Source organism: Mustela lutreola, chromosome 1, assembly GCF_030435805.1.
Source record: "Mustela lutreola isolate mMusLut2 chromosome 1, mMusLut2.pri, whole genome shotgun sequence".
NCBI lineage: Eukaryota > Metazoa > Chordata > Mammalia > Carnivora > Mustelidae > Mustela > Mustela lutreola.
Genome location: NC_081290.1, coordinates 86,888,029 through 86,911,444, shown reverse-complemented (window position 1 = coordinate 86,911,444; position 23,416 = coordinate 86,888,029). Strand labels below are relative to the sequence as shown.

At 36.9% G+C, this 23,416-nt stretch overlaps 1 long non-coding RNA gene across 3 annotated transcripts in view; it reads left to right on the top strand.

The window, feature by feature from the left end:
- LOC131828128 (uncharacterized) overlaps positions 1 to 23,357 on the top strand; it is a 198,491-nt gene extending 175,134 nt beyond the window's left edge. For all 3 annotated transcript variants that reach the window (XR_009352252.1, XR_009352254.1, XR_009352248.1), the window contains one exon: positions 22,227 to 23,357. This is a non-coding gene — a long non-coding RNA (uncharacterized LOC131828128). The remainder of the gene's footprint in view (positions 1 to 22,226) is intronic.
- The last annotated feature ends 59 nt before the right edge of the window (positions 23,358 to 23,416 follow it).

The following is a 23,416-nucleotide window of genomic DNA, read 5'->3' as shown; positions in this document are numbered from 1 at the left end:
AGATCACTATGTTTGTATCTTTAGGGTAAATACCCAGTAGAGCAATTCCTGGGTCATAAGGTAGCTCTATTTTCAACTTTTTGAGGAACCTCTATGCAGTTTTCCAGAATGGTTGCACCAGCTTGCATTCCCACCAACAGGGTAGGAGGGTTCCCCTTTCTCCGCATCTTCGCCATAGGCTTTAAGATTTTTAATCACTTTAAATTAATAGTAATTGATTAAATTAATGGTAATTCTGTATCTAATCGAGGATTAGATTGGTAGTATTATTTAATAGAAAAAATAACTCATGCAAGACCATGAATTTAATGCAGTTTATTCATCACCCTTTAGTATGCTCTGTGAATAGAGGCCCAAATTACTGATTCTTAGTGATACTTTGGGATATTGAATCAGCAAAGAAAAAGAATCATTCTGCATGAAAATATCCCTCAGGTCTTTCAGTGGCTACAAATACTGAAGTCAGATAAGATGTTCTGCCTATCATTCATCCTCATTTGCTTTGAGCTCCTCTGTAGTTATTTCGGTACTTGCCAGTACCAGTACAAGCAAGGGGAAAAGAAGCCCATTGTTGGGGAGAAATTTGTGCAGTAAGTTGGTTATCATATGCCGCTCAGTAAACACTGATGACCCTCTGTTATTTCAAGGATGTATTATCCTAAGTCTGTAATGGCTGTTGTAACCTCATCCTCCCCAACTTCACTCACCTGTATTTAATCAGGATTGCGACTGATGGAGGGCTTAAAAAGATAGAAAAGGGGATTTAGATTTGAGACCATAGGCAACACCACTGCCTGGCATCTGTCCCCTTAAAAATCTTGTCTTCCTGAGTATGTACCCAGCATTATGGGAAAATAATGCCATCATCTATGCCAATCCATTTTTTGGGTTTGACCTAAGACCTTGAAGAAATCTGAGAACTTCGAGGCTTTTTGTCTTAAGTAAATATTTGGAGAAGGTTTCAGAGACAATAGGTTCAAATAATTGTGTAGAGAATGAGAGTAGCGGCATGGGAGTCTTCACCAGCTCTTGTAGTCAGAAGACTTTTTTTACGAGAAGGACTTTTAAGGAAAGCCATGAGTAAAGAGATAGAAGAGGCTTAGCGCTGAGAAGTGGGAGGTCACCTGAGATGTGGCAGTGGGCTGGATGGTGGGTTGGAATGGAATGGGAGGGAGAATGAGTCCTTCCTTATGAGGAGCTGGAATCCTTCCTCCCTTACCTATGCTCCTTTGGAATGAAGAACAGCTGCTCACCATCCATACCACTGCATGATTTAATCTGCCAACTTTTTTCTGGGAATGAAATAATCCTGATTCCTTCAGGTTTTCATCATGGTGTCTGTTTCCTGGCTCTTGATTTCTTTCCACTGATTTTTCTCCAACTCTCCTCATCAGTAATAACTGGGAGATCCAGAGGGGTACACCACTGCTGTATGCAATGGGAGCACAACTAAAACCACCTTTAAAAGCATCTTCTGTTGGCACAGCTAGTTACTGTATTGTCTGACTCTGTTTACTATGTGATCTGAAGAAAGGGAAGTTACCAATCTTAATGGGTCTATATTTTTTTCTCATGAAAGTGGAAATTTCAGTAGTAGTTTGTCTGTATTTGACTCTTTTTCATTTTCCTCTGATTTTTTCCTGTGCTATTTTTTCTATTGCCCAGTTTTTTTAGACAAATGGATTGTTTTCTACTTGTTTTTATTGGAGTTAAAAGTGTATAGTGTCTTTTGCTGGTGACGGCATTGACTCATTCATGCACTCAGGAAATATTTCTCAATTTCTAGTATGTGAAAGGCTGCATTCTAGGTGGAGGAAAAATACTGTACAGACTCCAGGTAGAGTTAAAATACTGAACAAAAATAGTATCTAGAGTCTTGTGGGGGGGAGAAAGACGTTAATAGATAGTTGTATAAAGGATTATATAGTTAAAAAATGGAAACATGGGATTTTGAGGAAAGAGACAAGGTTGTATGAGAATACAGAAAAAGGACACTTACTTGGAATGAGATAAGGCCCCCCTGGGGGAAGGAAAGGCACTTGAGTTGAAATTTGAAGGGCAAGTGAGATGAATTAATTACACAAAGGGGCAAGTATGTCAAGAACTACATTCTGTGTAGAGGAAATACCATGTTCAAAGTGTTGTATATTTACCACATGGTCAGCAGAATTGAATTTCCTTAAATTTGTACTGTCAACTTAAACTCTTTAAGTTTGAGCTGCCCATTTCCTTTCACCTTATTAGGAGTCCCTCAGTTAAGAGTTCCTGTAATACGCTGATCCCATTAAGGGATTTGATTCTTTCCTGATTAAATAACAAAATTTTGTATTGTGTTATGTTGTCTTTAATTTCAGAGCTGAGTGAATTGGTTGGTAAAAGGAAATGCAGAATTCAAAATGAGCTTATGTGACAGGCAATCTGGCTACCTCAGGTGAGCGTACATGTGGTTTAACCCAGCTCCAGAGTATTCATGTGTATGTGGGTGTCCTTTAGTAGATATTCCCTGGACTTTGACATATGTAGCTAATCAAAAGAATTACTTTTTAAAATTCATTCTAACTCCATAGAGCTCTGCCTTGGTATTCTTGAATCAAAAATAGCACTTCAATTTCACCTTCAATCCTAGACTTCATTTAATATTTCTCTTACCGAACCTTCTATATCCGTGTAGACATACACTGCAACAGATACACACTGCTCTTTTTCCTGCTTGTGGCGGACAGATGCTAAGGTTCCCCAAATTCCCTAAATTCTAAGAAAATTTCATTGCAGCCTCCTTAGAAAATGGCGATAATTATATATGGTTCTTTAGCCGGATTTAGCATATCCCTGTGGATTTCTAGTTCTGCTTTGATCTGTAACATCTACTTGATTAATCAAGATTCCCCAAATTCCTTATCTTTCCTTAAACTCTGTGGTCCCTAAGATTTGACTTAATCACCCTATGGACTATGGACTTTTGCTTAAATATCTTAGTCTTGAGCCCTAATTCACTATCCTTGCACACCTATTCTTTAAGTACAGAGGGCATATTGCAACGTCATGTGCCTTGGAACCATGTTGATGTCATGTAAACTTTTCAATAGGAAGGGTGTGCGAAAGATACAATGGAAATGAGAGGTAGAGTGTCCTCGAAACTGCTGTTTTTTATTTCAAAATAATTAACATGACAAAGTGGCATGTTTTGGGGTACCATATTGTTGTTTCCTTCAATCTCTCCTTTTCTTCCCCTTTCTTCTCACTTCTCCTCTATCCTCCCAGCCCCCAACACAAATGTTAATGCTCTGATGCTTTGGATCATAAATTCTCAATGGTATTTCCTTCTGAGGAAATTTTTATGTAGTCATCAGACAAAGTGAGGTAATCACCTTCAGAGGTATAATTATGTATATAATGTTGGCAAATTACCTTAACTTCATTATGTGGCAAAATGTTCCTAAATCCTTAATTTATTTATGAGTACAATTTAACATACATTAATTGAAAATCTAGGCTGTGTCAGGCACTGTGCTATGAATTTTGTGTTGAAAATAACATAGTTTCTGAGGAGCTAACATTCCATTGTGGGAGAGTATACAAAAAAGTATCATAAGATACAGTAAATGTTTTAATAGTTGTGAACCAAGCACTGCAGGAACTAAATTTAAGCACTTTTGTTGAATTCATGGACATCCTGGAAACAAGCTTCTTCTTGTTAAGCCATCATATGTACAGCTCTGAACAGATTCCAATGTTAAAAATCAAAATTTAATTATATGAGTTGACATAAAGCTCTTTCTCGTGTAGCCACTAAAATAGAGATCGCTAGTACATATTCAGCTCCTTTTAAAATTGTTGAATTATTTTAAGTAACAACAACAACAAAAAACTATGATCATATTTTTTTATCAGCTGCCAACAAAGGCCTCTGCTTATATCATATTTCCAAGGAATTTCATATTGTAACTAAGTTTATTTTGAGGACAAATTATGTGAACGGAATTCATCAAGCCCTAATTTTATTTTTTCTATGTTCTACATTCCTGGTTATCTATGAAATCTACTATATCGTCAGCTTTGTAATCTTGTCTGATTAACTTCCCTCAGTACAGGAAAATTCTCCAAGCAACATTTAATACCTAGATAAGAAGGGAATCATACATTTTTATGCTTGTTAATGTGAAATTCACATTTATTATGTGATATTTTCTTCTTTCATTATTTCACGTGTTAAACCTTTAATGCTTTCAAACCTTAGCAATATGATAAAGATCTTGAAGGAAAGTTTCATATAAGTTCATACACACAATAGCTATTCAGATATTAATAAATGCAAGAATACTAATGTATTTTCTTAAAATATGTCCTCCTAGAAGATTTTCCATACAAATTGTATCTGCATGATGTGAGATAATGGGAGAATATTGGAGGAGGTTGTTCTCCGAGGGCTCTGAACGTATTAACTTATGCAATTCTCCTTAACAACCAGGAAAGGATTAATCTCATAAATTCTTTGTATGGTCTCTAAACTATGGGTATCTAAACTTTCCTCTCTTCTTAACTTGCTTCTCAAATATTAAGGTAAAATTATTTAGAACTTGGAAGTAAGGCAAAAAGAGAATTGCTTGACTTTCTTTGTTAAGCTATGGGATTTTCTAACAAGTTCACCTAAAGATCATCTGCTTTAAGAATATTAACTTTTCTTGATTTGATGATTACTGGTATCCATGAGAACATTTTACAACTTGGCAACCATAGATATTAACTTACAGAAAACTGAGAATGTGCACATATTTATTTTTCTGGTTGTAATGCAAATGATTTCAGCCCAGTAAAGAGGATAATCCAAATTTATGGTTTCTGGCTATTAAGGAAAATAATCTGTTCTTCTTGTTTTGCTCTAATTCGGCAATCTTATTTCATATTTCTTTTCTTTCTTTCTTTTTTTTTTTTTTTTTACTAACTCTCTATATATTGGGCAGTCTATTTCAGTATAGGGGACTAGCAAGATACAGTGGCTTTGCTTCCTGCTTATTTCCTTGTTAATAGTTCAGGCAAACTTTAGTATGTATCTGTATGAGAATTCTGCTGTTTTAATGTTTTGAAAATTATCTGACAACAATCCTGTGACCTCTTTCTACAATTATGACAATAACTTACCAACAAGTTTCCTTCCCTACAATCTCTGCACTAGTTCCCTATCAACCTTATATTCTACTTTTAAACCACCACTCCAGCAAAACAAGACTTACCCATCAGAGCAAGACTAGATTCATTGTGGAGCACAACACCCTTTGTATTCATTTCCTAGGGGTGTCATAAGTAACTACCACAAATTGGTGGCTTAAAATGACAGAATTCTATTCTCTCACAATTTTGGAACACAGAATTCCCAAAACGAGGTGTTAGTAAGGCCTTGCTTTTTCTGAAGGTTTTAGTGGAGAATCTGCTCTTTGTCTCTCCCAGCTTCTGGTAGCTATTGGCATTTCTTAACTCTAGGCTGCAAAATTCCAATTTCTGTAACTATCTTCATAACCTTCTCTTCTCTGGGCTTTCTCCTCTGTGTGAAATATCCTCTGCCTCATTCTTATAAGGACACTTGTCATTGCATTTGGGATCCACCCAGATAATCCTGTTAATTCTATTTGCAAAAACCATTTTCCAAGAGATTGCCTTCACCAGTCCTGGGGATGAAGGTATGCACATATCTTTAGGGGGCTACTACTTAATCCTCTACACTGTCTGTATCCCTCTCCAGCTCAGTTATCCATCCTTACCCTCTACTGCTTCTCAACAATGTTTCTCTTTATTTCTTAATCCCTACCTTACCCCCAGCCCACTAAATCTGCTCATTGCAACTTATTGTTTCTGTTGTTCATATGCTTTCTCTTCATAGAGTACCCTCTCTTTCTTTTTTTATGTGGCTGGTGTCCAAGCTTCCTTCAAGCAGACCCAACACCCACTCCCATCCTGGTGGTTTTGTTCTGTGCCTTCATTGCCACCTGAACAATCTACTGCTGCTTACTGAGTTCTCTTATCTTTTCTCCCTCGGTATATGCCTGTGCCCCCACTCATATCTTAGGTACAGGGTTTGGATTATGCCATCTTTGATTTTCTACAAACTCACACAGGGCCTGTAAATAGTAGTCATTCATTAAGACTAGAAAATGAGTCAATGAGTCTCTGACCATTTGTTACTAAAATTTAGCTAACTTCTTTTTTTTTTTTTTTTTTTTTTCACATCATCTAAAACCTTATTCTATTCTGTTACATCTAGCATTTGGATTATAGATTATTTTATGTTCTGGTAGTTTCTTATCTATCTTGGGCTGTATTGGTTAGCTTAAACTATAAACCTTGAAGGACAGAAATTCATGTCTCCTGTGCTGTATATGTTGGGAACATGGAAATAGCTTGCTAAAGATTTGTTAACTTAATCCCCACCGGAAATATCTAGAATATAAGTATATTTTAGGAGGAGGATAGTGTGGTTTAAATTCATTTTTTACTATTTTCACCCTGATAGGGAATCAAACTCTACTTCTCCGCAATTTAATAATGCTTTAGAACTTAGATAAATTATGTTCCTATTGGAATATCTAGTTTCTGGTCTAAAAAAATACTGTTAACCTGCATGAAGTCAGTTTATAGAATTTCATTTGACTTCCCCACCTTATGTCTTAATCACAACCACAAAATAAATAATCTGTTGCTTCAAAACCTCCATTCACTCATACATTTTATTCTCATTGACCTTGGCTTACAGAATTTGGAAGGAAGAAATCACTAACTAGGAAAGGAATATTTGAACTTTGATTCCATGTTTCAAAGCCTTAATGGAGACCTCAGCCACATGGAAGCATGTAATTATTATAAGCCTACTTTGGGGAAACCACCAGTTTCAAGAACAAAATAATTGTGTTGTATGATAGCTTACTCTAAGAAACTCTATTTTCTGTTCTTAAGTACCATCAAGTCAATAACTGGGCAATGGGAAATTTTTATTTATCTAGCCTTATGAAATTTTAGCAGCAAAACCATTAAAAAATTCACCTAGTCTTAGGTGTCATTAAAAACTCTATATTTGTGCCAGATTAACTGAAAAATTGGCTTCAGATATAGTGGAGAATTAGGGCCAAGCTTTAGGCAAATGTGGGTATTTCTTTTAGGTGTAAAGTATATAAAATTCGATGGATTCTTGCCCTCTGACCTAAAACCAACTAAAACTCAACAATTTGGCTGACTTCCTTTGAGGTTTTATATATTTTTTCAGCTATAAAATGTGAACCCAGGTCAAGAGGCATATATTGAAGCCTCAATTTTAGGAAGAAAAATATTTATGAACCAAAAGAAAAATATTTATGAGAATTCTACAGAAACTTGATGGTGAACAAAAAACTTTAAAACCTAAACAACAAACTTAGAATATTTGGGAGAAGTGAACATTTCATGAAATTTGCTCTTACATTTACTCTTCTTTCCATAGTCTAGCTATTAAATTCCACACAGGTTCTTCTTCTATGCTGTCTTACAATTTTTTGATAGATTCTATAGAGGAACTTTTAAAATTTTTTTCCTTTGCCTTCAATGTCATAACTTATTTGAACCACTCTCTCTCTCTCTCTCTTTTTTTTCCCACCAAAGCTCTTCTTTCCTTGGGAACTTCCCAGAGTTCCTCTGACTGAATCAGAGGGCTCAGTGAATGGATCTAGCAATTTTGTACTCCAAGATACTCTTCCTGTAAACACTGTTTTGACTACCACCTGTGCAAGGACACAGCTTGGTGACATGCCCCCACTGAAGGATGAACTTTTTGTGTTCTTTGGAAACTCATCTCAGGAGATGAAGAGGTGGCCTATTTATCTCCCCCTTATTTAGACGTCCCAATCTTGGAGCTCATCGTCATTTCCAGAGCATTTTCTCACTGTTTCTTACATTTCAGCAGAGGGGTGTGTTGAGCTCTTACACAAATAAAACCTTCAGGGATTTGTCTAGACTTACCCCAAACATCCCATATGTACTGTTTCCTTCTTTCTTTTCCTCTTTTCTTTTTCCCAATAATCTCTTTACTTCATTCAGTGAAAACTTCCATGCCTTAGAACATTTTCCTCATCTTGCAGAGATTTATTCTTTGTTTATTTATTTGAGAGAGAGCACAATTGGGAGGGACAGAGAGAAAGGGAGAGAGAATCCCAAGCAGCCTTTGCACTGTATAAACAGCCTACTATGGGGTTCAATCTTAGGATTGAACAATCTTAGGACAATCTTAGGACTCATGAGATCATGACCTAAGCTGAAACCAAGAGTTGGCCAATTAACTCCCAACTGAGCCATGCAGGTGCCTCTCTATATTATATACTTCATGCTTTAATCAAATTAGACTCTTTGCTTTTATTCATTCCTTCATTACTTCATTCATCAAATATTTATAAATGTCTTCTATGTGCTGGGCACTGTTCAAGTCTCCTAAGATACATCAATAAACAAAACAGACACATTTTGTCCTCTCACAAGCCTTGTATTCTAGCATATCCTGGGCACCCCTGGCTTTGCATGTTTGTTCATCTTTGGTGGTACCCCTTATATATTTGCCCAATCTCAATTTTGTCTGACATTTCATCAACTGGTATCTATATTTCAAAGCTAAATTCAGATTGTCCTTAACCCATAAAGTGCCTTCAAAAGCATATTTGCTGTTAACACTTGCAAGGCCTAGGGCTGAAGTATGAATGAAATTCCCAAACCATTTGTCTAAATATTAGAAGATATAAGTCTAAGTCAAGCAGAGAAAGACAACTATCATATGAGCTCCCTGATATGAGGAAGTGGTGATGCAACATGGGGGCTTAAGTGGGTAGGAGAAGAATAAATGAAAGAAGATGGGATTGGGAGGGAGACAAACCATAAGTGACTCTTAATCTCACAAAACAAACTGAGGGTTGCTGGGGGAGGGGGGTTGGGAGAAGGTGGGTGGGTTTATGGACATTGGGGAGGGTATGTGCTTTGGTGAGTACTGTGAAGTGTGTAAACCTGGTGATTCACAGACCTGTACCCCTGGGGATAAAAATATATGTTTATAAAAAATAAAAAATTAAAAAAAAAGAAGATATAAGTCTAGCTAAAGCCTAGAGAACTACATAATATCAACTTTGAAAAATGTGTAAGATTATGGTGTTGATAGATCTGAAAGCTGGCATAATATCCAATATTGCTAAATTTACTATTATTGTTCATATTTGGCTATTCTGTGTTGATCAGCTGGCATTTCTTAGAGGATTAATAAAATTAAAACAACTAATAAATTATTATTTATTAATTTCTTATTTTTTCTTGTCTTCATTTCAGCAAAATCAGTGTTATAGTCAATAACCATCATAATATATAACAATTATATAATCAAAAATTATAAACTATAAAATCAATAATTTTATGATTGTGTCACATGAGCAGTTGACAGCCTTTCTTGGACACCATAGTACTTAGCTTTTTTTTAAAGATTTTTTTATTTTGAGAGAGAGAGAGAGAGAAAGAGAGGGAGAGAAAGCAGGAGGGGCAGAAGGAGAGGAGAGAGAATCTCCAGCAGACTCCACGCTGAGCACAGAGCCCAATGTGGGAGATCCCGCAACCAGAGATCATGACCTGAGTTGAAACTGAGAATCAGTCACTTAACTGACTGTGCCACCCAGTGCCCCTACACTTTTGGTTTTTTAAATTTCTAATTTGAAGGATCCTATTGAGGCTATCATAACTGGAACTATTAATAAAATTCTTAAAGCAGTATTTGAATCTAAATTATCATAGATTTTATACATCATGTTCAGTTATTGTAATAGGGAGATTTATGACAAAATATCATCATCACAGAAATTATTGTAAGTCTTTTAACTTCCTTGAATAAAGTACTATGAATAGAATATTGGTTTTGTTATCTTTTGATGCAATATCTAAATCCATATGGCAATATAAATAATTAGTGTCACAGGCCATGTGTATTACTTCTAGAGTTACACATATTTAAATTTTAAAAATCAAGATGTTTAATATTGACAGCTCTTCCTCAACTTCTATGCCCATCTATTGCAAACATGCTAATTTGCTCAAGTAGAAATATGTCCAGGTGCCATACCTGGAAGGTAAGGAAGAAAAGATGATGCTCAGAACAGTTGAAGAAAGATATTTATTATGCAAGAATATTTCACATCCCTGCTGAGAAGGACATGGATGACAAGGCAATTAATTTGTATTTTCTCCTAGCTAACTAATTCTGCTGCCTATGTCTTTCCCACATAATAAAGGAGTATCAGTGACTGACTGCATGCCAGTCCTTGGTACGCAGATATAGTCACCTTTCATTCTGGGGACAAACAGCAGAAGAATTGAAGACATGATTATTTGGGAACTGAGAGGTTTGACCTGGAGGCCAGTGTTTAAAATTACAGGTTGGACTGGATCAGTTCTGTCCAGGTGACAGGGCATTTCATAAATGTGGTTGGTATGTTTATAATGTGTAGGGCTTTCTAAAATATGGGACCCAAATGAAGGTATCCTTCTTACCCAAATGTAGTATTCTCTAAAAGAAAGTGGACTTGGATAGGAATGATCTATAATTCTTAAATCCCTAACCACTTTGCACTTTCCCCAGGTATATCTGGAAAAATGTGATAAAGACAACAACAATTTGCCCTCACAGAGGAAACAACTTCTTTACAACTAATGAAAGATATATTGTTTGTTTTTTAAACTATCACTTATGTCTTGCACAATAGATTCAAATTATAGAGTCTCAAATTTACTTTGAAAAATATTGAATAGCTAGCTAATTAATAAAAGGAAAGACAGAAATAACTCTAATTTATAATCCTTGGTTTTTTGTTTGTTTGTTTAGCTTTAGCTAGGAATAAATTATACATATGTGTGACAGGGCAATTAACAAAATCAATAGTAGGCCATGTCTGAATCTGGGTGACTAAGAGAATAGTAATAGTGTCAAAAATTAAATTATGTATGTTAATGGGAGGGTGGTGGGAAAGGAGTGATGGAAAGAAGAGCAGGAATCAGTTTAGTTTAAGGTGTACTTGGTAAACACGAATGGGAAGGCTCAGAAGGAAATAGGGAGAGATGTAGGGTTAGAATGCAAGAGAGAGGGTGCGGTTAATGAAAGACTTTTGTGGTTCAGAAATTATGTGATAATATTTGCTTGTGTGATGATAATCTATATATTTCATAAGTATTTACTGCATGTCAGGCATTCTATCAAATACTCTATACACATCAGTTTATTCCTTTGAATCACATGAGCTTGATATTACCATGGTCCTTCTCTTTGAAATAATTTACATGAGATTTTGTGATGGTTACTTGCCAATATTTTATTGCTGGTATGTAACAGACCAGAAAGTAAATCAAGTATGTCTAACTGCACAGCTTTCTCTTAATCACCAAGGGCATTTGAAGCCATAGATTGAATTCCAGCTCCTTGGCAGAAGGTAAAGAGGAATAAGAGAAGGTGATACAGGGCATGGTGACATCTGGGAGAAGGGAAGGAAGCTGTACTAATTAGTCTATTTAAATTATTAGCAAGAGAAACCCTACTGAAATTGATTTAAGCAAAAGGGGGATTTTTAAAAAAGATTTTATTTATTTATTTGACAGACAGAGATCACAAGCAGGCAGGCTCCCTGCTGAGCAGAAAGCCTGATATGAAGCTTTATCTCAGGACTCTGAGATCACGACCTGAGCCAAAGGCAGAGGCTTTAACCCATTGAGCCATCCAGGCACCCCCCAAAAGGGGATTTTAACAGAAGGATAAATTATGACATAACTGGACAGTCATAATTACAGAAAGGCCATGATCTCTCATAACATCAAGAATCAGGCCCCAGAGGATCAGGATTTCTCCTCTGATTCATGGTCATGCTTCTCTCCACAAGTCAAGCTCTCTCTTTCTATAGAGGGGTTTCATCCATGTGACAAAAATGCAGGTAGCCAAAATGTTCCAGAGTTTTATAGCTTATGACTCAACCAACAGAGAGACACTGACAAGACTTTCTGAGTCCTAAGTCCAAAAATTTAAAGTGAGACTCTAATTGGTCCAGGCTAGTCAAATGTTATATCAAGATACTTTTTGCTATATGGTAGAGAAAACATAAATATCCCCTTACTGGGTATTTTCTCACATAACAAGAAATGTGGAGAAAGAGGGCTCCAGGGCTGGTTCAGTGCTAAATGATGCCAAAGAGAAGAGTATCCAGGATTTTTTCAACCCTTCACTCATGATAGAAAGACGGTTGCTGTTATTATAATAATCATATCCTTATGGCAACATCTGAGGCAGAAAACAAATGAGGCAGAAAAGAAGATTCTCTGTATGACATTTTCGTTCAGTCAAGAGGGAAACTACTGCCTTTTGGGTTGAGTGGAGCCTGAGCAGTTCCAGGGATTCTTTTTAAGAAAAAAAAAAAAAGAAGAAGAAGGAGGAGGGGGGAGAGGGGAGAGGGAGGAGGAGAAGAATATTAAAAATACAACATTAGGCTCAGGGCCTTGGCGTGGGTCATTATTTAGTATGGGGCCCTAAGCTTAATAGGCTTTATGATCTTCCTTGTACATCCAGCCTGTATTGTGTTTTCCTCCTCTGTCTCAGTGGCTGAACTGAATCAGATGGTCACTCCTGCCTGCAAAGTGCTTGGAAATGCAAGTACCTGGATCTGATGGCAGCTAATTTTGGAGATATGTGTCTAAGACTAGAGAAAAAAGAGGAGAAGACTGGCCGTTGAATGAGGACCCATCAGTTCCCACAGTTTCCATCATTGGAATGCTTACACACAGCCATAGGTTCCAGAATCATACCGCAAAGTGTGGCTGATTTGGCAGGAACTAGGTGGATGGATTCGATGGGATGAAGTGTGTGCCCTCCAAATTTTGTCCACTTAGGATCTCAGAATGTGGCTTTATTAGGAAACAGGGTCTTCACAGATGTCATCAGTTAAGGATCTTGAGATGAATCGTACTGGAGTTAGGGTGGGCCCTAAATTCAATGACTGATGTCTTAATAAAAAGAGGAGGGCCACACAGAGGGACAGAGGAGGCCAGGCAAAGGTGGAGGCAGAGACTGGATTTCATCTACCACCAAGCCAGAGTCAGAGAGTCCGTTTTGGGCCCTGGGGTCACTATTACCTGAAAGAGGCACAGGAGGATTCTGTCCTCCAGTGCTTCTGAAAGAGACTGGCCTGCGGGCACCTTGCTTGCTGACCTCTAGTTCTAGAACTTGAAGAGAATACACTTCCATTGTATGAAGCCACCCAGTTTGTGGTTATTTATCGGGGCAGCACTGGGAGAGTAATACAATGGGATAAAGAGTAGTTATGAGAAGCAGGGGGTGTCCATTGTAGGCTTTATAAAAGGAGTTTAGAAGCAGGTAGAGTCGCAGATACAGGATGAGAGCCAGGTCGGTGTATTGCCTTGATGGCCGTGACTAGGCATGGGAATTGCAGTGCAAGGCAGAGTTACCAGTGCGGAATCCAGACAAGACAGTAGAGATAGTGATATAGGAGGACCGACGAATTCCTGAGCATTTCTACCCCAGCCTGACTCTGCACTATATGTCTGAAATTTCCCATCCCCTCATGCTTGCCTAGTTCTCTGCCCTTCCCTCCATGACACGGACGTGGAAGACACACTCCTTTCAGCCCTTCAGGTCACTGATGTTCTCTGTGTGTGTGTGTGCGTGCTTATGTGTATATAGAATGATATATTCATAATTTTCTATTTTTAGATATTAAGTGAGAGCAGTGTAATCTCTGTCTCTTTAATTTTCTTTTCATGGTACAATATTCCTGAAGTAATTTAGGGAGTACTCAAATGATGTCGGTGGCTTGTAATATGTATCTTGTGGAGTACAGCATGAGAAAAATAAGAGACACTATAATCTTAAATTCTCATTATAAGTCTCCTATATTTAAATACAGTTATTTTTTACAATGTTAAATATCATTTGGGGACGCTGAAGCATTGCACATTTATTTAGTTTAGACCTAAAAGAAGCCATACTCTTCTGAAGCACGAGCATTTCTAGTTCTGTATTGTTTTTTTTTTTTTTAAGATTTTATTTTTTATAAAATAATAAAGAGAGACACAGTGAGAGAGGGAACACAAGCAGGAGGAGTGGGAGAGGGAGAAGCAGGCTTCCCACGGAACAGGGAGCCCGGCCCAGGATACTGGGATCAGCTCAATCCCAGGATACTGGGATCATGACCTGAGCAGAAGTCAGATGCTTAATGACTGAGCCACCCAGGTGCCTGCCCCTAGTTCTAAATCGTTTTGATGTGACTTCATCTTCAATGTATTCTATACTTCCACGAATTTGTGCATAGATTATATTTTCCTCATGACTCAGGATCAACATTATACACACCCATTCCCGTCCTTTGCGATGATACAGTGATGTGCTGGGACCTCTTTCCAAAGTGCCTGGGCCAGTCCTGTTGCTGAACCATTGCTCTTTCCTCTTGCTCTGAGCTGGCCAGCTACGCTTTTAGTTGTTGCCGGCACGCTCTCCTCTACCAGAACCCTGTCTTTCTTTAATGCACTGTTTCTAATCCATTGTGGTCTGGGAATCCAAATAACACAGCTTGTTAGGATTGATCTTCCTCTACAAGTAAATGTCCCCAAGCGAGCATCTGCATCCCCCCAGTGAGTTTCCTTGGAAATTTATTCTTTGGGTTAGGTGTTACAAGTTTTAGTGCATGGATGGCCAGAATAATTTTTTCTTTGCTTCTGAACACTCTGTTCGAGCCAGCTGGCTGATGAGGTGCCTGACAGCATCCAGCGAATTCTCAGTAGGAATTGTTTTCCCCCCATTTACATTGTGTTCCACGCCCCAAGTTATTTTTAAATATTATATCTGTGTTTTTGTTTCATTTTGCCGTATCGATGGAGTACTATTAGCTTCACTTTTAAAGCCTACATCCCGAGGAATTACCCTGCCCAAACTCTGGATAATGATAATGTGAGGCTTATTTTAGGCGAGTGTATGTTGACCGACGCACAGCCGTCGTGTGTGTCAAAGCTGGGAAAACTCTGCTAGAACAACCCGATTATGCCCAGAGGTAATATTTAAATATACAGAAGGGTAGCTGAAGTCACAGGAGGAGAGCCAGTGTTTTCCAGGATATCACATTGTTTCTGACTCAGGTTGCAGAATGTCTTTGAAATCCTGGGATGACATTAAAGTTAGAATATTAGGAGTCGGAATTCTAAGGTCAGCATCAAGAAGGTATTTGGATCTAAGTCGTTTGGTTTAAGAAAACAGTCTTTGAGAGGACCCCGTTTGTCCCAGCTCTTTTTCTCAAACAGCCTGCTCTTCTCCAAAGCATCACACACAAACCAGGCTGGGAGAGCTTAAACGGTGAGGGGCCCAGGATATGTGTCAAAGTTGCAAGAGCTAAGTTGTCAATAGCCACAGCCTTTAAAAGTAATGCAGGTTTAAGAAAAGGAGGGCCTCTATAAATCACCAGAAAACTCGATGATGATTCCAACTGCAGATGGGCTTTTAAACAAGTGTGTGCGTTTGCTGCTGCTTCTCAACTCCCAGTTGGATACTAAAAAAAAGGCTCTTTCTCAATTTCCTGTTCTTGTGCCTTATTAAAATCATTCTGTTGCTCTGACCCCCGCCTCTGCCTCTTTCTTCTCTTCACATCTGTGTTTGTGTGTGGAGGACGTTACCCACAGTTCCTGGCCATGAAGAATGCAGGAAGGTCCCGAGGACGAGATTGTGACCCAGCTACAGTGTGTGTGAAATGAGTGATGGGAGGAGAGAGGGCAAGCGAGCAGTGGTGCAGGGGTATGATTTGTATAGTTATTTCTAGCTTTGAATTGTTTCCAAATCTCATACATTCACAGACAGCCTCGCCAAAGCCCACAGCTGTCATGCATTTTCAACAGATTCCACAGGGCCTAGATGAGGTTTGAAGGCATTCCTTTGCTCTTACACATTAGCTAAAAGGAATTACCGTAACATCTGATATTGTGGAAGTGGGATATTTGCCATCCTGACCTTGCCCAAAGCAGTCCGGAAATGGGGTCCAAGAACGTATTATCTCATGCGGCCTCTAAAGGTCACGGGGGGCCCCTTGGTGGCATTCCAGCAAGACCCAGGCAGCCAACATGCTCTACGTTTGGACAAACTGTGGTGCTGTGTACAGACCTGGTGGGGAGACACGTGTTCCCCTTGCTCTTTGGATGTTTGTCATAGGAAAGGCATGTTCCACTGGAGAAATTCCCAGCTGTCAGTAATGTGCTGATACACCACAGCCAATCATCAGAAGACGAGCCAAATAAACAGGATGTTCCCCATGTGTGTGATTGCATGAGTGTGTAACAAAACTTCTGCCCATTTCACAGCCTCATAATGGGATTGACATGCATTGCTTAATCTGCATCTGTCTGTTTAGGGTAGAAAAACATAAACACCATGGAAACAGTGTAAGGAAGCCCTTTCTTTGGCTATATGGACTGTTGATAATGATGGGATGAAATCTGGTATAAATTGGGAATGATTATTGCTTTAATATTATGAGTTCACTTGCTGGGAAGTGCCTTCAAGGCATCCAAGCACAGATGAGAGGAAATGATCCGATCATCAGTGGCTATTGTGAGTTGACACAGAGGGCTGAGTCTGTGAGGATATTTTTACATGCCGGTGGAGTCATCGTCATTCTTTCTTCTTGTAAGACACTCACTGGCTGAGCTATTTACATAAATGTACAGAAACGAGTCAAAGTTATGTCATTGCCTTTTTTGGGGTTGTTTGTTTGGAAATACTGCTTCTGATCACTATGAGTGCTAAACATATCCCTGAAGCCACAATTGAGGGAAAAGAGGAGAGAGGCAGTTCCTTCAACATTCCCGTGTAGAGTGGGTTCTCTGAAAAATAACATTAAGTATCCTGTTAGGTGTCAGACCTCTTACTCCTCTGACTATGCAAACCCTTTTGCTCAAGTTGGTACATTTATTCATGATAATAACAATAGATATCGTTTATTAAAGATTTCCTATATGCCAGTACTGTGCTGTCTTTAACATACATGAACTCTTCTAATTCTCACAAAAACATATAATGTTGATATTATTATTGTTCCTCTTTTAAAGAGAAACTAACTAGGGTTTGCAGAAGGAAGTAGGCTTGCTTAAGAAGATGGAGCTAGTGAGGGAGCAAGTGTGAAGCCACATCTATATGAGTACAAAACCCATGCACTTAACTGTTCCTTCACAGTATTACGCTCGTGTGTCTCTGCTTTCTGAGAAATGGTGTTTCTATTTCCGCCTCAGATGTTATGTTCCATAGAAAGATGATCCAGTATATCTTCTTGAACAGGCTTGATGTACAAAGGCCAGTCTGGTGTTCTAGGGTTTATCCATTTGGCAAGGTTGAAGGTTGAAGACCATGACGTGAAACCTTGGTAACAACTTCTCTCTGTTACTCAAGTTTGATCTTCTGACTTTGGTTGTTACCTATTGTTTTTGAAACTTAACGGCTAAGATACATGGATTTAAGCCAAAATCGTGTGCCTAAAAATTTTTTGACACTCTTTCAATAGTTTTTATTTGATAAACACAATGGGAAAAAGAAAAAAGTTGTGAATGCACAGATTATGTGTGCTTATTTCTGTTGATGAAATCATTAAAGACTTGTACTACTATAGCATCTAGCAGAAGACAGAACCACATCGCAGTTGGGGCACAGGCTTGGGATTTTCATGACTTATCTCTGTGACCCTGGGAAATTTAATTGATGTCTCTGTACTTATTTTCCCCCCATCTGTACAACAGGCATAAAGAAGTAATAATAACTATAGTACTGTTCCTAGAAGGAAATGAGAGAATACCTGTAAATGTGTGCCTCCTAATAAGTATTCAACAGTATGTACCTAAATGTCTTGGAACTTTCCACCACTAATATTTGTATTATATTGCTCCAAGGTTCCCCTTGAAGTCAGACTGACTAGAATCTATTTGTAAAATGTAGTCTCCCTAAGCTTAGAATGTAAGCTCCCTGAAACCAGATACCTTTTTTTCCCCTATTTTTTTTTCTTCTCTCTGCTGTGTTTTCATTACCTAGAACAGCGCCTGACACGTGGTAGGTAGGTCCCTACAAATATCTGTTAAATAAATGAATGTTAGCTATTACTACCATTACTATTATTATCTGCTTCATACTCAGATACTATACTGAAAAAAAAATCCTCAAGATATGGTTTAAATTTGAATGGTTACCAAGGTTTAATATATTTGATTCTTAATCATAAAATTTAACAGCTTATCAGTACATCGGAGCATATGGAGTTTAACCTCTTCAACCTATAACATTAAGAGAATGTAAAACACTCTGAGTCCCAGCAATATCCCACGATGTTCTCTTAGTCAAGAATGACCTAGTACCAAATAAGAACTGCCCTTGAAGCCTCTGGACCCCAAATCCAGTGCTCTTTCTTCTGTGCCCCAATGACTTCTAATTTGGGTACCAACATAGTTCTCCACCCCTCAGTGGACCAGTCAGCCCTCAGTCCAGGTGGAATCCCACATTTATTTCACTGTTGTGTTTTACTCCAAACTTCCCATCACCTGTGGATGATTGGTCATTGCCATCCTTCAGGTTTTTTACTGTGATGGAATTTCTTTTTGGATGAAAATGAGCTCTCCCTACAATCCCCACACAGGGATGACTAAGAATTGCAAGAGGCCAGGGAGGGCTGTTCTTATCCAGGTCCCTTGGCCACTAGGATATGCACATTTTTTAGGAAATGCACATTTTTTCTTTGCTATTTGCAGTCTTTCTCTGAATTTTGAGATCTCCAGAAACTTTCACTTGGAGAGAAAATCAGAACAAATACAAAAAAAAATACAAGCTGTTTGGGTTATTGCTTCTCTGACTCCAGAGTTGTTCAGGGGAAAAGAAGGTATCAGTTCATCTGACAACCAACCATTTATTGTAACATGACAAGCAATGTGACTGTGTGTGTATGGAGTTAACAAGTATTTTTAAGTTCCATTCTTTTCCTTTAAGGAATTTACAGTATTGCTGAAAAACAAATTATCCAAAATAAATCCTGTAATGCAAAACACAATAGCTAGAAATGAAGAGTGGAGATGAAAAAATTTTGAGGGACCTTAGAGGAGGGAAAAAAAATCACTTACAAAGGGGGAGTTAGGATGTTCATAGAAGAGGCAAGATCTTAACTAGACTTTCATGGATCACTTGTCTTCACATTTCATGCATCTCGGATGAAATAGATTTTAGAGTTGATTACTTAGGGTCTGTTTTACTTCATGGCATTTTATCTTCTCATGCATGCCATATCACAGACACATATGTGTGCAACTTGAGGCAACAGTTTATTTCTCAAAAGAGGTTCTTATTAGAGGCATTAATTTTTTTTGCATAGTCATAATTATGAATACTTACTTGAGTTTATAAATGACAATATATTCCTGAAAGACAAAAGTTTGTATCTTGCATGTGCCCATGTACAGTATTTGGAGTCTCTACAAATAGCTAAGCATTAAATAGCAGATGATTTTTGGACACTGTTAATTCAACTCACATAACTGATTATGGTTAAAACACAAACCATTTCCAAATAGAATTCCATTATGAGGTAGTGTGGAGATTTAAAGGGACCCATGAGCTGAACCCATGATTTGTATACCAACTGCTTTCACAGAAGATTTCCCCCATGGAAGCGTATCTTTCAACTTAAAATAATTTGCTGCACCTATTTTAATAGCTGATCTCTTTCCTTAACCTTATTTTCAAGCATAGATATAATGCTGATTAAATAAGTATCTTTAGTTTTACTAAACATTTAACAATGCATTATGTACTAAGCAGTAACTAGAAAATTGGAAGTTCTCTTTTTTATTGAGGTACAGTTGACATATAACATTATATTAGTTTCAGGTGTACAACATAATGATTTGATATTTGCATGTATTGCAAAAAGGTCACCACACTGTCTTAAAAGTTTTGATTAATTTTACTAAACCATGTTGTATTTTCCATATACCAAACCAAAATTAAAGAAATAAATTCATTTTTTTCTATTTTTGTATATTTATTGTGGGAACCACAAGGAATGTGATTTGCATCAGTTGAGAGCAGTGGTGTGTCTTCATTGTCCAGTCTTTCCTCTGCATTTTGGCTTTTCTCTGTCCCTCATCAGCTGAGAAATTGTCTGCTGTGGGGCTTTCTCTGTTTAGGGTTTATGCCGCTCACTTGGTTTTGTGACCTTGGGATGTTCCACCTACTCATTTTGCTTGCTGGCTCCTAAGGCTATGATTGCAGCCACAGTGTTCTGAGTCTCTCATGTGGAGCATGCTGACAGATGTGCATGCTGAACATTTTAACCAGCGCACTTCTGAAGGTTTCTTCTGAAGCTGATGGAATGACCAAAACAATTCTATGCTCTTCCGAAGAACAGAAGGAAGGCAAAACCAGAAAGATGGCTCAAACAGAGCCACTGTGGAAGACATCTTAGAGGTATAACAGAGCACAAGAACAATGGTGTTCCGTAGCTTTTTGAGAGCCACCTTCTCTCAAGTTGAGAATTTAGTGGGAGCACTTTACTCAAAGTCTGTGTCCTGTGTCTTGCTATCATTAGTTTTTATCACAGTACTGGATCTTAGATCAGTTTATGCAGACGAGTCAATTGAATTTTTGGAACTATCTTAGAACTAGTATGCTAAAGTCATGAAAATATAAGTATAGAAAGAAGAATGATTTATTCCCAAATATTTATTGAGCTGTTATTATGTGAGGGAGACTAAAGGATAGGTAGGCAAGATGTAGTCTTTGCCCAGATGACCTTTTGCACAATTGCTGAAACTGGCATGGGGCCTTCAGCTATAGTGGAAAGAAGTTGCGATCATAATCCAAATTAAGAAGATTTTCCAGAATTTGGTTGAATAGTATACCTAGAAGGGCTTTCAGAATTCATCTACTCCTCCTATCTTATTCTATGAATACAATTGTAATTGTGACTTGCTCAAGATCACCTAGAAATTTAGCAGAAAGTCAGATATTAACAAAGCTATCTTTCCTTTAAACCTCATGATTTTTAAAAAAATGATAGGGTATATATAAAATATATCAGTATATATCAATATATATATTCTGATTTAAGTAGGTCAAATGCAATTTGATTTTACTTTTATTAGCTTAGTGCTGATTGTTTTAATTCTAAATGTGCTTAATTTGGTTTTCTCGGCATTATATATATATATATATATATATTTTTTTTTTAAAGATTTTATTTATTTATTTGAAAGAGAGAGAGTGAGAATAAGCAGAGAGGAAGGGCAGAAAGAGAAGGAGAAGCAGGGTCCCCACTGAGCAGGACCTGAACTGACATTTAACCGACTGAGCCACATAGGTGCCCCTGCATTGTATATTTTCAGTTACTTATTTAAGTTATTTATTTAAGTTACAGGAGAGAGGGCAAGAGGAAGTTTTCTCTATTTTGCACTTTAATTTTTTTCACTTTCTATTAGTGCTAACCTAGAACTTTTTATTATAGAAGTAGTAGATGTTAATTGAATAAAACTAGAAAATATAGATAAGAAAAAAGTGAAAACTAAATTCAACTATAATCCAACCTTCAAAAAGAAAGCCTATATTTTATATATATAATGTTTATTTTTGTTATTATATTTTAATATATTATATTTATTAATTTAACATATTAAATTAAAATTTAATTTTATACTATATAATATATAATGAAATTATAAAATATAAAACATATTGCATATATAAAATATATTTACATTATGCATATCTTCATTGCCATTAAAAATGAAGTCACATTTAAACTACTATTTATACTTCATTTTTTTCACTATTAAATGGGCATTTTCCATGTGCTAAATATGTTTAGAATATCATTTTTATTGGGACTGCAAAATAGTCTTTTATTTCTTATATTTTTGGACATTTTATTTATCATTAATTTTTGGACACAAGTTTTCTTCATTGTAAGTATTCTACAATAAAGATCCACATAATTGGAGGCTTATCTTTCATTATTTTCTTACATTTTCAGATGTGGAGTTCCTGGATCAAAGAATATACATATACTTAAGACTTTTGATACATAGTGCACCTACTACCAACACTTACTTTTTGTCCAAGGTTTCAGATTTTGTAGTTTGTTTATTTTGTTTTTTAATTTTTATACTTTTTTTCAAATTCGTAGGTTATGTTCAGTCCTGCGGACTTTCAAATTGCCAAGGGTGAATACATCTATTAACAAACAAACCCATAAAGAGAAGACTCTCATGCAAGAAATAGAGTCACCATGGCTTAGCATCCACACAGAAGGCCTTCTATTTCCTGAAAAGCGTTGTATTAAGTGTTTGAAATAGATGTTGCTTCATTTCTATCTCTGCAGGGCAAAAGCATGATGAGTCTAAATTTAGCACTGGCATCAAGAGATGGATATTTTCACATCTTCATGTCTCCTTCCCAGAGATCTCTGACTCTCACTTGTCAAATCTGGGATGGACATAAATTGGGTATATGGTTCTCTAAGAACTTGAAAGTCTTCAGATGTTAGAGAACAAGTATTGTCACCTACTAGAGGACATTGTGATGTTTCTACTTCTTTTAAGTTTTCTTTCTGTGTAGAATTACTTATTAATATGAGAAGAAGTAATAGTTACTATTTTTAAACTTGTCTCATTAGAACCTGCTAGATGTGATAATGAATATATTAAATTCAGTGAGGTTTGCAGGCATCTTTTAAAAGTAAGACTATACATTCTAATATAAAAATATAAAAAAAATAAAAAAATAAAAATATTTTTAAAGAGAAAAATGCACATATCTTTATTTGTTGCAACTATAACTTTTCCTGTTCTGGTGCCTTATAGAATACATATTCTTTGGTTTTTTAGGATATAAAATAGTTGCAGCTAGTTTCAAACATGGTACTTTATGATAATAGGTGTAGACAGTTTCAAACATGATATGTGAGCATAGACACTGAGAAATGTAAATTAATTATATTAATTAATTAATACCTCCATTTCCGAAACAATCTAAAATTTCAAAGGAAACTACTACTGCATTTGATTATTTAATACCATCTGTGACTTGAATTGCTTATGTCATAATTATTATAAACCATCTCCAAAGGTAAGATTTTTTTACAATTAAGCATTTTGTCATCTAAGAGAATGTTTGTATAATTTTGGATTTTACTACAACTCAGTTAATTATGTTTTATTTATTTAAGATTTTATTTTTAAGTAATCTCTACATCCAGTGTAGGCTTGTCTACATCCCTGAGATCAGGAGTCTCATGCTCTACCAACAGAGCCAGACATGTGCCTCAATAATGTTTTAAATAAATATATGTACAATTATTTTGTAATCATTATATAT